General features: G+C 33.6%; 1 pseudogene across 1 annotated transcript in view; it reads left to right on the top strand.

Annotated features, from left to right (window-relative positions):
* Positions 1-7,987: 7,987 nt before the first annotated feature.
* LOC150100113 (transient-receptor-potential-like protein pseudogene) overlaps positions 7,988-14,335 on the top strand; it is a 72,987-nt pseudogene continuing 66,639 nt past the window's right edge. Inside the window, exons 1-2 of the transcript XR_016549292.1 lie at positions 7,988-8,664; positions 10,062-10,312. The product of XR_016549292.1 is annotated as a transient-receptor-potential-like protein pseudogene (transcript). The remainder of the gene's footprint in view (positions 8,665-10,061; positions 10,313-14,335) is intronic.

The raw sequence follows: 14,335 nt of genomic DNA, 5'->3' as shown, positions 1-14,335 counted from the left end.
TACTTTACCAATACAATTACATTCGTTTCGAATAATCATTTCATTTATGGTCATGCTGGAAACAGCCACATATGAAACTCGGAGAAAGGTCTTAGAAATTGTCATTTCAAACATTACGTAATTCCGTTAGAAATAGACCCTGTTATTAGTGGATATTCTACATTACAAAAGAGAACGGAAACGTCTCTTTTCATCATATCACATGACGAGAGTAGATTATGAATTCACAGATGTGCGGTTGTCTTCTGCTATGCAAGATTGATTATTCGTAGTTATTCGAATAACGAAAACGACTAATGACCGAAATGTCTTGTGTGGGCGACCAAGAATGTTTTTAGAAGGAATAAAGAATAATTATTAATGGAACGGTAGATTTTGATAGGCAACAGTTTTTGTCTGTTTTCAGAGATTAGGGTTGCAAAGGACTGTGGGAAATGACAGTCATTAACGTATAGATCATGCTTACTATAAGAGCAGCAATGGTTCGAGAGTATTTCTATTCTGCCAGCTTAATAATGAGAACTTTTTAGTATCAGGTGTAGTTCAGATAGCTGTTTCAATAAAGATAAACGGTTTACTCATTATAACGCACTGCGGATTGAGCAGAAAAGTTATAAACGATGTCAAAAGAAGGTAAAAAAAAAATTCATGAGATGAATTTATTTCAGTTCGAAGCATATTTTCCTCTTTAAGATAGTTCGCCTTTATTTTATTCAAGAAAAAAGTCTTCGTGTTTAAGAAATATAAGATCATAATAGATTTAGTACGATTTGATTGTAATTGACTAGACTCAGACATATATAAACCGAAGACTCTTTCTTTATTTTATTTTATGCTTATTTATTTATTATTTTTATTTCTGGCCTTTATCAAGAAAAGTTAAGTTACAGTCACAGAGTGAATCTTGATAACTCACTCTAATTTATGAAGTCATTTTTTTTGTAAAAAATTCTCTAGTTTTTATTTTTATAAGTCACCAAATCATGATATAGTTTAAACCAATTAATAATAATAAAATTAATCCTGCATTAATCAAGTATACTTGACTTTAGACCTGTTTTCCCATCTACTTGAAAGTGTTTTCATGAAGATTTTTCTCATTCTCGTTTACCTTGATTTATAAGATTATGATCGAATAAACATATCTGGAAATTATATATTGTATAATCTTCCTTTTATGTTGGAAATCCAAGTGACTCCCTTCAGCAATTCTACTCACTCACCAGACTATAGAGAAACGGAAGTATTTGCTTAGCTACGTACCAGAATACCCAATAATTTTCTCCACTCATCAAATGTATTTTTTTAAACTAGTCCGCCTTCTTCCAGGTGTGCTGTCGAAGTGACCTCTCCTCTTGCTGATTCGGATGAGAATCTCATCCAAGTGTTTCATCTCTAGTGGAAAGCCACCCCTCAAAAACATGCCTTTTATCGTTTAGCGCTGCAACTACAACAATTGGGAAGATCTTGGAGGCGTTTACATCTCTATATCCATATATCTGTTGCATTACAGAAATTATATACACTGGAATGATGGCTTTTGTGTATGTGTGGGGGGGGACTACTGAGATTAAAGCATACCTTGAATGGTACCACTTTTTTTAATACCAGTGTACAACATTTGAAGCTCAACGACTAGGTTATGCTATCAAATGTATAATGATCATTATGAGACTTTCAGAATAAATTGTTTAATTCTGCAAACAGACAAACTGGCAAGAAGAAGAACAGACGCAGCAGAGATTTCATGAAACTTGAGTGTGGAAGAAGAAAGTAAGGGAATGAATTAGTGCATATACGGAAATATTTAGACTATGAGATGTATAATATACCGAATTCCTATGTGGGAAGGGGAACTGTATGCATTTCCACATATAATATGATATCATATTAAGGATATCCCAGAGCGAAAGTCAGCGCAGTTTTATTAAGGAGTGCTCGAATATAAACATACCTACACATTTTTTTATAAAGAGATCAAGAGGTCATCGATCGTGGTAATGACTTTAAGGTGATTTAATCAACTTACATGAGAGCTTTTGATAGCGTTCAGCTATCAAAAGCACAGTTTTGTTAAGCTGGCACTTAACGTTTATAGTTGGCACACAGATTGCAGATGTAATAGTTGTAACCACTTGAGAAAAAAAATGTCACATTACTCACATTTCTTTGTCAAGTGTTTCGCGTCTTATGCTAAATACTGCTTTGACTGCATTAAAAGCACACAATGCTGTTTAATATACTAATACCCTCATTAAATACTGAATCAAACACATTTCAATCATTCGTTCTCTTTTTACGTAAACTCTCTCGTCTGATGGCATCATATTAGAACTACTCAAATTCATCCACTTTCCCGTAATAAATAAGAATGCCAGCAATGTCAGAATATACCAAACATGAATAATTCTCAGGTTAATTAAACCATAAATTATATTCACAAAAGCGTTTGCAGTTAAAATCCTTGATAATTGCATTCGTTTATGTTAAGAGCCTAATTGCATCTGTTTCGCATTGAGGTTTTCATTGCCAATAAAATATCTTCACGACGAAACAGCAGTCAGAAGGATAAAATTAATTGGATTACGTCTAAAAAACAGATGGTTAGATGGAGTAGAAAGAACTACCTTCGCTATTACTAAGAGCTATTTATTCAAGAGTACATAAAGTGTAGAGTCATTTCTTGTTAATAATTAGTAATAATCAACTGTACTGCATTAATTAATTAATTAGGCAATTATTAATTGATATTTTCATTTTTATAGGCTGGTCGTTGAAGCGTTTTCCTTATATTTTCTCTTTAATTCAGTCAAGTCAAGTTAAATTACAACAAACTCGTTTTGTGAGAATCCATCTTGGTTTTAAAATTTTATTTAAATTTATGGTAGTCTGTCTCTCTGCAATAATCTCGTTGTAACTAGAATTCTAATAATATAGTCTCAAAATATCTCGAGCTGTGCTGCATTAAGAATGAACATGATTATGTATCTAATATTTAATGGATTTGTGTATCGGTCAGACTAATTATCTAAATCGAAAGCAGAAAATTACGAAAAGAGAAATGAAAAATATATTATTCATTCCATATAAATTAGTAGAAAAGCATTAGTATAAGAATATAAATGTGGAATCCCTTGTGTCTGGAACATATACCATGATCTACAAGTCCTGATTTGTCTGAGTTATAATATTTGATTTTTGTGGATCTTGATTCACTTATCATTAGCAGACTCTAGAGATTAACGAGTAGGCAAATGTGAGGGAGCTACATATAGAGGGTGAAGAGCAGTTGTTAAATGTAGTGGAGTGGTATCAGCTGAGGTTTGTAGCATTCAAAGGTCTGAGTCAAGAATGTGGGATGTAACCGACTCTGTTTTAAGATTTACCTTGATGCAGTTCTGGTAGGTTGGAATGTTTCATGTGGATCTATGAGAATTGAAATTGGAGACAGTCATTCATACACTATTGTTTGCAGACCATCAAGTTGTAATTGCACAAGATCAGGATGACTTTGATTTTATGATGAGGAAACAGAATGATGTTTACAACATGAGCTGTACATTTGAATCGCTTACGACGAAGTATGTGTGTTTCTCTCCTTCAATGAATTCGGAATGAGACCGTCATTATGAGATTGAATTTGCAAGAAAATGTGATGGACGCTTGGAACGTCGATTTTTACTGTGTCATGGACATGTTCAACGGAGGATACAGAAGAGATGGCCCAAGAGAAGGATGAATGGTTACCACCAGGAAGACGGAACAGAGACGGCCTTGACTTACATGGACAGGAGGAATTGTGCAGGTGATGCGAACTAGGGAGTTGACAAGCAAGCTTCTGGGATGACCGTTCGCAGTGAAGAAAGGGATTGCAAGGCAACTGCTGAAAAAAGTAAAAATAAAAATATTTAAACCCTGATTTTATTAATCCAGAAATATCAGTTATTACTGTAGGGATATATGCTAACCATCATGTCATTCCACCCAGGATAGACAGTGTCCAATAATAAAATTCAAAACATTATAATTCTACTGACGTAAAGCGTGAAGCCTTTAACTATTAATCATATCAGATAAGTCGAGAACTCTGTTCTGATAATAAAATATGTTGTTCTCATACCACTTCAATTGCATCTGGCAATGGAAACGATTTGTAACTGAAAGTCAAACACAAACATCAGTGCGATAGCCAGAAGAACAAAGCGATACTGGTAAGAATGAAGCGATACTGTCAACTGGGATAACATAGTGATTTATGCACAAAAGCCTCTTCATTTCAATAATGACAACAGCAAGATATATATTATTAAATATATCTCCTACATGTCTAAAGAACAAGGAATTATATTACATAAAAACAAATTTCTTGTTCTTATCTACGGATTCATTCTAAAGATGCAATCCTACACGTTCATTTATTTTTAGAATGCTACTAATGTGATATATATATACAGACCGATATGGTCTGGATTATTTTCAGCTTCCTGTTACATTTTATTACCAATGCCGTCACCACAAAGCCTACATACTCTCCGATATGTATATATAGTCAATACCATGCAGCAACAAGAGACAGTTTTATTGATGGTTGCATGAAAAATCCATCGGAATTACCCTCGTTGATGTCTGTGCAATATTCAAGAACGTAGCACCGAAACTATTTCCACTTGCAGGGATCATAGCATCTATTCAATCACCGCTGTTTAACTCGATGCGTCCGAAGTGTTCCTCTTCAACGCACGCGCACTGACGTGTGCTATTCTTACCTATCGAAATCAACAGGAATAAGTCGAATAAGAATACAAACATTACCGTATGCCAGGTGCGCTATTAGAACTATTTTTAAATGCATCCTTCCCATAAAATGATAGGCACGTGTCTGACATGCTTAGCGAGAAAGAATTTACTGCAACAGTAAATATAAAATCTAAAACACTAATAAATAAAGGGTGAAACGCAGCTATTTTATTTTTACAAGGCGTTCTCTCGGCCCTCGAGTGTTGATGGTAATAAATATTCCTCAGGAGAAATAATGTTTTGAAAGTGGATACGGAGAGAAAAGCTGTCGTTTTTGAAGCATTTGAATTATTTTTCATGCTGTTTCATTCCTAAAAGTGAAAAGCAGTTTTATATGTATGATGGATTTTGTGTATTAGTGCTTTCTTTTTCCTTTTCAAGTTTTTAGAAAGTATTTGATTAATGGAAGACTGTTTTTCAAAAATAAGAAGTTGTTTATTTTCTTGCAAGTTACGTTGGCTGCCTTTCCATTGAACCATAAAGGTTCTTATTGGCAGTCGTGACTCGTCTATTTTGATTATGGCATATGTGAACTGTGACTGTGAATTAATTTTGGGTATTAGACTGTGTCTTGAGTATTCATCCCTTTATCCGAGTTCTTGATTGCGGGTGAGGGTTTTAGTGTGAGTATTTTACCCTGTTTTTGTGAACATTTTGCGTAGTTTCAGCTTTCTTTTGCTATGAAGGATTTCGGTCTTCTATTTTTAAAGCGGTCTGATGACGTACTCAGCTGCCTGTCGAATCAAGTGATTTGAGAGATTGTCTGTGAACAATTTTTCTGCAATGCCTATCATGTGGGTCTTGATATCTGGCAGGTTAGCTCTATGTGCCATAAGTTGTAGATAGAGCTTATGACACTTTGTGTTTGCGTGTGTATGTGTGGGGGAGGGAGAAAGAGAAAGAGAGCGAAGAATGCAAACTATATTATCAAGATGCATGTCACAAAAGGAAACACTGTCCAGGGAGGACTTACACCCATCAGTTTGCCTTACATAATACTAAACCATCACCAATAGAAAAAAGTACATCTAATTCTCAAACTTAGCAGATCAAAAAAAAAATAATAATAATAATAATAATAAATAAGTAAAATAAAATAACAGACGGTAACTGAAAGTTCTCCTGATTTAAAAGGTCATCTGAAGAGATATGCACCGCATATTGAAGAAACTTTTTTCCGTGGTGACATTATGGATACTCAAGTAAGTTAATCGTCTAGTGATGTTTCGATGGCTACGTAGGAAGTGCTAGCAGAGGAGAGAAAATATTGACATCTGCGGAAATAAATAAATACACTCCTGATATCTCCCCTTTAGATAATGAAAATGTTTAGGGTAGCATCATCTTTACAGTAATACATTTATTCCAGGAATGATCGAAATGATGGAGGAAATCTATATCCGGTCTTCTATCTACAACTTCTAAAGTTTATTGTTTTGCACGAAAGATATTCAAATTTCTCGTCCCCTCAGCATTGCAACGATCAGAAAGTACAAAAAGAATGTGGGTGCTTCCAAGTGAGATCAAGTAAGCGAAGGTTCCTCCAGAACTAATGGATAATCTACGATTTGACCAAGAAAATTTCTGCCTTTTAAGAACCTAAAAAATCTAATATAAAATCCAAATTCAAGAGTAACATGTCTTAGGGAAAGTTTCTCACTTGGTATATTTACAGAGTATTGCTGATGTACTAAGTAAAGAACAAATGTACCCAGAATCATCCACTAGTTCTTTGATGTACTTAGAAAATTAGTAACTATGACGATAGATAAACAAGGCCTCATAAATGTGGAGACATCCTGAACCATTAAGCTGAATGATGCGAAAACGTTTGGGGATCACTGGATTACGAACTGGATATTTCCGATCATCCAGCTTTATAAGAGAGAGAGAGAGAGAGAGAAGTGAGAGTATTGCATAATGTTTAGTAACCGTCCGCGTGCGAAGTGCAAACAGCAATTTCGAAAAGTATAAATGATCTCACCCATTTTGGGAACGTCTGACTTAATCCTTCTCCTTATCTCAAAGTTTTAAATTCTTTCCACCCTAATAAATATGGGAATCATCATTACAATTACGAGATGAATTGAGTTTTAGTACCTTCCATGCTATACGTTGAAGTCTTCAATAAACATATCTCAAATTGAATAATAGAATTCTGTTCCTACTCTGCACGTGAGTGAAAAAAAAAAAAAAAAAAAATTCCAGAATAGCAATTTATGATTATGCAAACTAAATCATTGTTGTGTTTAACCCATATAAACATATCTCAATGTTCATTGACATCATTTTTCATATCGCTGTCTTCTTGCTAAAGGAATATCCCGAATCGTACAGACGAGTTTTTTTTATTCCTTTTTTTTTATTTTATTTTAAACTGACACACGATTTGAGCTCAAAATTAGATACTGCCATAAGTTTATCTGATACAAATACAATTCAATTGTAATTGGCTCTTAGATGTAACTTTGAACTATCTGTAAGTGGATTTCTCACAAAAACGAAATGTCTTAACTTTATTTATTTATTTATTTTTAAAAAATTCAATTGTTTCTTGCAAATAAAATGTCGGGGAAAAACTCCCAGAGAACTCATTATTTTTGTCATTTCGTATAACTCGCTAAATGATCAGGAAAATATTTATAAGAAAATAGCTGCCACACTGATGGAATGTTCTCAGAATACTGTGGTAAACAGCGATGAATTAAACGCTGGGTAATTCCTTTTTAAACAAAGGCTATTAATACTATTCCTACTAGTAATTAAGATCAAAATTGATTAAATAATCGAATGATAAAAAACAACAACTGAGAATTGCATTCTAGGAAACTTTTCTCTTTTTTGAATTTATTTAATTCTGTTTTCAAAATAAACACCTGTTTAAAAAAGCATTTGTTTTTTATAATACTGCGCATTGCATTTCTAACATAATATTACTTTCTAAGAATCACATCGTTGAGTAATAGCATCTGTAAATTATAGGTCAAAATTCTTAATTATAATTCATTTTTTTTCTTCTAGATGAATCCAAGAAATAATTTTTACACTAGGTGGAATCACCCACCAAAGCGTCTTCCACCTTTCTGTTGACCACACTGCAAAAGTTTCGAATTAGTTTTGTTGCAACTTCATACGCTCAGCAAAGTGCACAGCTGATGCGTCCCGTGGTAGCGGAGGGGATTGTCACAAGATGGGCAAACAAAGTAATCGAAGTATGAAGACTACCAACCAGTAACGAATCCGAATTCCTCGAGAACCCCTAAAAGACGGTCCTAGTATGGATCCCAAAGAACAAACAGTCCTTGAAGCCGCAGAAAGAGGCGACAGGCCTACTATGGTTAGGTGCCTCAAACAACCCAATCCCATCAACGTTAACTGTACCAACATTCTGGCACGCAGCGCCATCCAAATTTCCGTCGACCATGAAAACGTGGAGATCGTGGAGTTGTTGCTCGAACAGGAAAGTGTCAAAATTGGCGACGCGCTTCTCTATGCAATTCGCGAATGTGTTTTATAAAATCTTCGAGATACTCATCAACTATCCCAGTATAACCAGTGAAATGTTAGCCAACGACTAGGCCAATACCCGACAACCAGAAGAGGAAAATTCGGACCACTCACCCGATATTTCTTTCATGATTCTCGCAGCCCACTGCAATCAGTTCGAAATTCTTCAACTGCTCTTTTCTAGAGGGGGCCATCATCGACAAAACCCATCAACTATCTTGCGCGCGTCAGCGATGACAAGAAGGCATTTATACAGGTTGTCTCCGGTATTCCCTCCGCAGAATTCACACCTACAGAGCACTTTCCAGTCCAGCGTGGATGTCTGTAACTAGTGAAGATCCCATCTTGACAGTGTTGAAGGTATGATTAATTTATCTGTATAAATTTTTATCTTTGTATGTGTTAAATTATATTTGTTTAAATTAGTTTGAAAATTTACTATTATTCGATAAGTATTAAGTATACTCAATTATTTTCTTTCTTCTCTCTTTCTGTCTCTTTTTGAGTAGTGGCGTGACGATTTCATTCCGATATAAATGGTATATTTCTTAATTCCTCTGATTTGAGGCTTTTTAAAACAATTCAACATAAACTATGCTTAGATTTACCGTTTCAATATCTCAATAATGCATTTTGATAATTTTTTGCGTGCGGTTTTCTATAAAAGCTGAATTACCACGCATTCCAAACTAATATGATCAATGATAATCGTTAGGATCAATAGTGGATTACGAATAAAATTCAAATCTAGTTTAGGTAGTTACTCGTTATCCATTTCGCACGGTATATTGTCCATTCTGCCCTATAGAGAGTAACGTAAGTAATTTTGTCAGTTAACTCTCATTGCCGTTTCATAACTGAATACGAGTCTGTCTCCTTTGAACTTTTTAAGCTCAAAGGAGACAAACTCCATTGATGAGATACTCAGGATCTTGGACATATCCGGAACTTTCAGAATATTATAATAGGTTATAAAGACAATGAGACAAAATTTTCTTTAAAAAATGGGATGTCTCCCAAAAACGCTTAAATTTTATAATCTTTTACAAGGATTAGGCTAACCACACATTTTTTCAAGTCTCTAATTATAGAACCGTTTTACTCCTACGAATATGATTTATCTCTAAATTGCATCTTTGTGATTTAGCAGGTATTGCAGCTACTACAATAGTGACAGCTTTGCTTGCATTAGGCGTAAGTGATAACAGTCGAATGTTAGATGGAGCAGGTAATGTGTTGCCGTTCTGGACATTATTATATAGTTTCTACAAAGGCCATACAAGGGTCATTGCGGTACAAGCAAATACTGCGAATGATAACTTGGAGTCTGAAGATTTTTATTCAAGGCGAACAAATTCAGTGTGAGGATGATGTGTAGCTCTGCATGTATTCAACTTTGAACTTAAATATTTGCGCGCATGCTCGAAAATAGACTACGTAATGTTACAGGGTCTTCATTTTTAAACAGTAGATTCGAAGTTTCTCACATTGCTTTGAATTGAATATACCATCCATTGCTTTTAGAAAAATGGTTTGTTAAAATTTTTACTAAAAATCTTTACATAAAAATTTAAAAAATTACTAAAAAACTTTTACTAAAAAATTGTTTAACAAAAGTTTAGTTAAAGCGCCATATTAAAATATAGACTTTCTGTTTCCCTCCCTTTCTTTCTTGCTTTTCTTACTCTCTTTTCTGTTCCAGATATAATTTCTCTTTGTTGTCTGCATTTATGCACCTCTTTTCTTCCATCACTTAGTTGTCATGGAAACTCGAGCTTCTGGCTATGCGGGAGAACGAATTTAAGGAGATCTATGTGGAACTATCGAATCAATGTAAAAGGTATTTCTGTGATTTGCTTGACCTCTGTCAGAGTAACGAAGAGGTTATCGCATGCTCAACACACGTTCAGACTCCGACTCAGAAGAAGATGATGTCGAACATCACGATGACTCAAACAAATTAACTTTGTCTAGGTTAAAGCTGGTTTTAGAGTATGAACAAAAGCAGGTATGATCTTTAAAAATGTCATGAAATATTTTTTTTTAATTTAGCTATTAATATAATAGGAGATGGGGGAAAAAAATTAATATCAAGTAAAATATTAATCACAATGGTCATTTACTCACTAGAGATGCTTATAAGGCTTTCCAGGCCACCCAAGTATGTTTGGCTTTCATAACCATCATTTTAATATGAGATGGTTTTATAGAAATTTTTGTATGTAAACTGAATATGCTCCCTTGGGCAGTTTGTCTGATTGCCAGATGAACAACATCAGTTTCTGGGAGGAGGTTAAAATTGCCTAAACAGAGAAGACAGAAAAATTTCACTTAATCAAATCGAATTGAAAACATTTGTTGTTTTTTTTCTGGGGGTACCAGAAAAATTGCTACATGATAAGCATTTCTCAGTTTCATTCTCTTAATATTTGAATTTTAGTAAAATATAATAAGCTTCTTGATTACTTAATTACACCCTGAAACGTCTTTCATCCCTTAATTATAATATATTTACATAAACAGTTATTGGTAAGAAATATCGCAAAAATTTTTATAGTTTTTTTATTATTTTTTTTAATAAAGAAAGCTAATCTTAACGATTTAAAGTGTTTGATTATATGCGATGATTTTATTATTTCTTGTTGAAACTTAGTGTTCGAAAAAAAAAAAAAAAAAACCAGAACTCATAATTAATCCTGGGAAAAGGTAAAGCGAGAATTGGAAGCGGGGATTGCCTGTATCATATCATTGGATACATTAGCTTAAGCATTGTTAAACTACAATATATGCAGTCATATTAAAAAAAGTCTTAGAACACTTCGTTCCATCTATTAATATATTTATCTTGAGCCCTTTGCGAAACGGCCGCAACTTCATCTCTGATCGTATGTATTTGGCTTCCTCTCTTTAGATTTTTCTATAAATACAGTGAAATTCTAAGATTCCGTGATTTTACCTACACTCTTCCTCCTTTATTTTAACGACATACAAATGCTATCCATAGTGACAATTGGTGACAATAAACTTCATTCCATTCCACTTCTTCATTCGGCAAATGATGCAGCACTGAAACAATTTAGCTCCAAGATATTCCATAACGATGTCTTAAACTGTGATCTTCGTACCATCCTCCAGCGTTGGGAGAATACTGGCATGAATCTCAATTATGGTCTCCTAAGCTTGCTAAAAATACTTTTTCGAGACAATACTTTTCACCTACATCTCCTAACACTGCATGAATCCTAAATCCGCTCAACTTTAGAATATTCTTCTCAGATTTGGTATATTGTATTTAAAATATCCCTGAAATGATTGAATACTATCCAGAAGAGAGCCTCCCGCTTAATAAATGTCTCTCTCTCTCTCTCTCTCTCTCTCTGTCACACACACATAATCATCTTCTCAAAACTCCGTGCTTCTTATTTTGATCATTTAACTTCTAGAACACATGGATATAGTTCCAATGTTTTGATTAAATTCCACAATGGGAATATTTATTAAAATATTATTCAAAATTTTTGAAGATATATCAAAGTCTTTACTTGCCCTTGATGCCATGTGATTACAATGATAGAAAAGTCCGAAAATATCCAGAATTATATACGTTTCATCATAACTACCAACTAATTATGTAGTGTCATTGTTTTATTTTTTTGAATAGTGACGGTAAATTCATTGAATATCATACAAAATTTATGCTGTGAGGCTAGTTGTCTTTTAACTCTGTGTTCTACGGCGAGTTTGTGCGTTTTACAGCATTAAAATCTCAACTTTCTTAGAGGAGACATTCTGATGCTTCAATATACCTCTGGCTGATGCCACCTTCAGATGATTCAGAAGAGTCCTTATATAAACATCTCGTTGAAAACGGAATCTATATCTAGGTATTGCCATTCTCAGGCAATTAACGCATGCCAGTAAATGTCAATGCTCATATTTATTTTTCGTTAGCGCATTCATTTTTCCTCGATGAGGAAATACGAATGACAAAATTAAAAAGATAGATTTAGGAATGTAATTTGAGAGTTTTGTAATTAAGAAAGCACCCTCGTAGAGAGTAGTTGGGAAGATGTGCCTTTTACTTGGAAGAGCGTGGTTGTCCTCCCATCTAGTACGTGAAGGAATATTTATCAGGTCTTTCAGGTTAAATCTAATATTGCAGAAGATGTTTTCTCGCGAAGTATTGAGGACGACACGGCCATTTCTTTTCGGATGTAAAGCCCGAGATGTCTAACCTCTTTAAAGGAGTTAGAAATAGTTATAAAGACTTTTCAACTGAAGGCGGGTTAGTCAGTCTCATACGAATGTGGCAAAGGTCTCCTCCAATAGAGTGTGATTTTTCACACTCTACTGGAGGAGACCAAAAACACGCAAACCAGCTTTAGAACACACGCAAAGAGATATAATGTGTTACAGAACCTTGAGTTTTTCATTCCTCCAAAAAATATAAAATGTAAGGATATACACGTTGGTTCTTTAAGAAGATATTATTGCAGACAATCACTTGATGATGTAGTATTATCGAAAATCCATAGCTCTCTGTATGCAAGATAGTCACATGATTACTTTCTGTGATTATAAAATCACTATTCATTTATTATTTATTAATCTAAAATAATGCTTTTTAATATAGTCTAAAATATTTAGTCTAAAAATCATTAGTCTAAAATAATTTTAATATATTGCATTTAAATGAAAAGGTAAACAAAACAAACCATAATTAAGTATTTGCCAATTTCCTTTAGTACTAATGTCAGTTTATTCTTAATATTCCTAAAATATTTTACCATTGTTGAATTTAACTATGAAATTCCATTGAGACACGTATTTTAATAATACTAAAACATATTAATGACAAGTAAATTCGATTTTTATCGTCTGCAATTATTGTTGCATTTCTTTTTAATTTTCGTTTTTTCCTATTTGCTATAGAGAAAATATTTTCAAATATGCTATATTTGCTAAAGTATGGTGTTTATTTTTATTTTATATATATATTTTTTATAAAACATATTGTAAAATATGTAGAAAAAGTCATTATTTTCTGACTAGACATTTGAAATATATTTGTATCAGGAATGACTTGTTCGAGATTGTAATAGACATGAAAATGCGATCCATAGCAATGAGGAAGCCTTTAAGAAAAGCCCAGAGGGGAACAAATTTAACAGAAAAATATGAAAGGCAAAATGCTGCATTATTTTGCGGGTTAATAAAAAATAGAGTCATGAAATTAGCATAAGAATAAAATCATAAAAAGATAATTCTCAGTGCGAAATTCCCAGCCAGGTATTAATCGGTATTCAATCAGTAAGCAGAGTGCTAATGTAGAGACACCATCTATCACGAGATTGACAGAAAGATAAAATTTCGAGTTTATTTTCATAGACAAATTTCAATGTCATTAATACGTGAACTGAGATCAGTTAATGTAACACATGAGCCAAATTTAAAACAAGATCCAATTGAAGAAGCATCTTTTGTAAGTTCGAAGTTGATGACGTCACCATTTCTAATTCTGCAAAATGTGATTTTAATCTCATTGATTCTCAAATATTTAACATTGAATTCCATGCATTCGTTATATTCAAGCCTTTAGCTAATCTAGGAGAGATAATTATAGAAAGCTATACTTGGAATTCACGATAATTATCGCTGAACAAGCAATGGAATTGAAATATGAATTGTAACCATTTTTTATTTCAACAATCTCTCAGCAGATAGCGCTATACGTTATTGGGCTTTAAAGTATTCCGGGCAGTACAATTTAAATAACATTCCTGAAGTGAATTAAATTAACTTCCATGGTTGCTAGAGATAATGTTATTCATTTATGAATGATGACGTCACAATTAAAACAATTATTTTGCCATCATTCATCATTTAATGTTCGTCATTCTACTGATGAGCATTAAACCTCTAATAGGACCACAGTCCCATACCAATTCTAATGAATTTTGACGAAGATGGCCTTCTGACAATCGTTTCCTCTCAAGTCTCTATCTACCTCAACACTAACTTTGGATAAATA

This window comes from Typopeltis vanoorti, chromosome 13, assembly GCF_054136105.1.
Source record: "Typopeltis vanoorti isolate ZY-2024b chromosome 13, IOZ_Tvanoo_1.0, whole genome shotgun sequence".
NCBI lineage: Eukaryota > Metazoa > Arthropoda > Arachnida > Uropygi > Thelyphonidae > Typopeltis > Typopeltis vanoorti.
The sequence above is the reverse complement of the archived record's forward strand: the minus strand, read 5'-3'. Positions and strand labels throughout refer to the sequence as shown.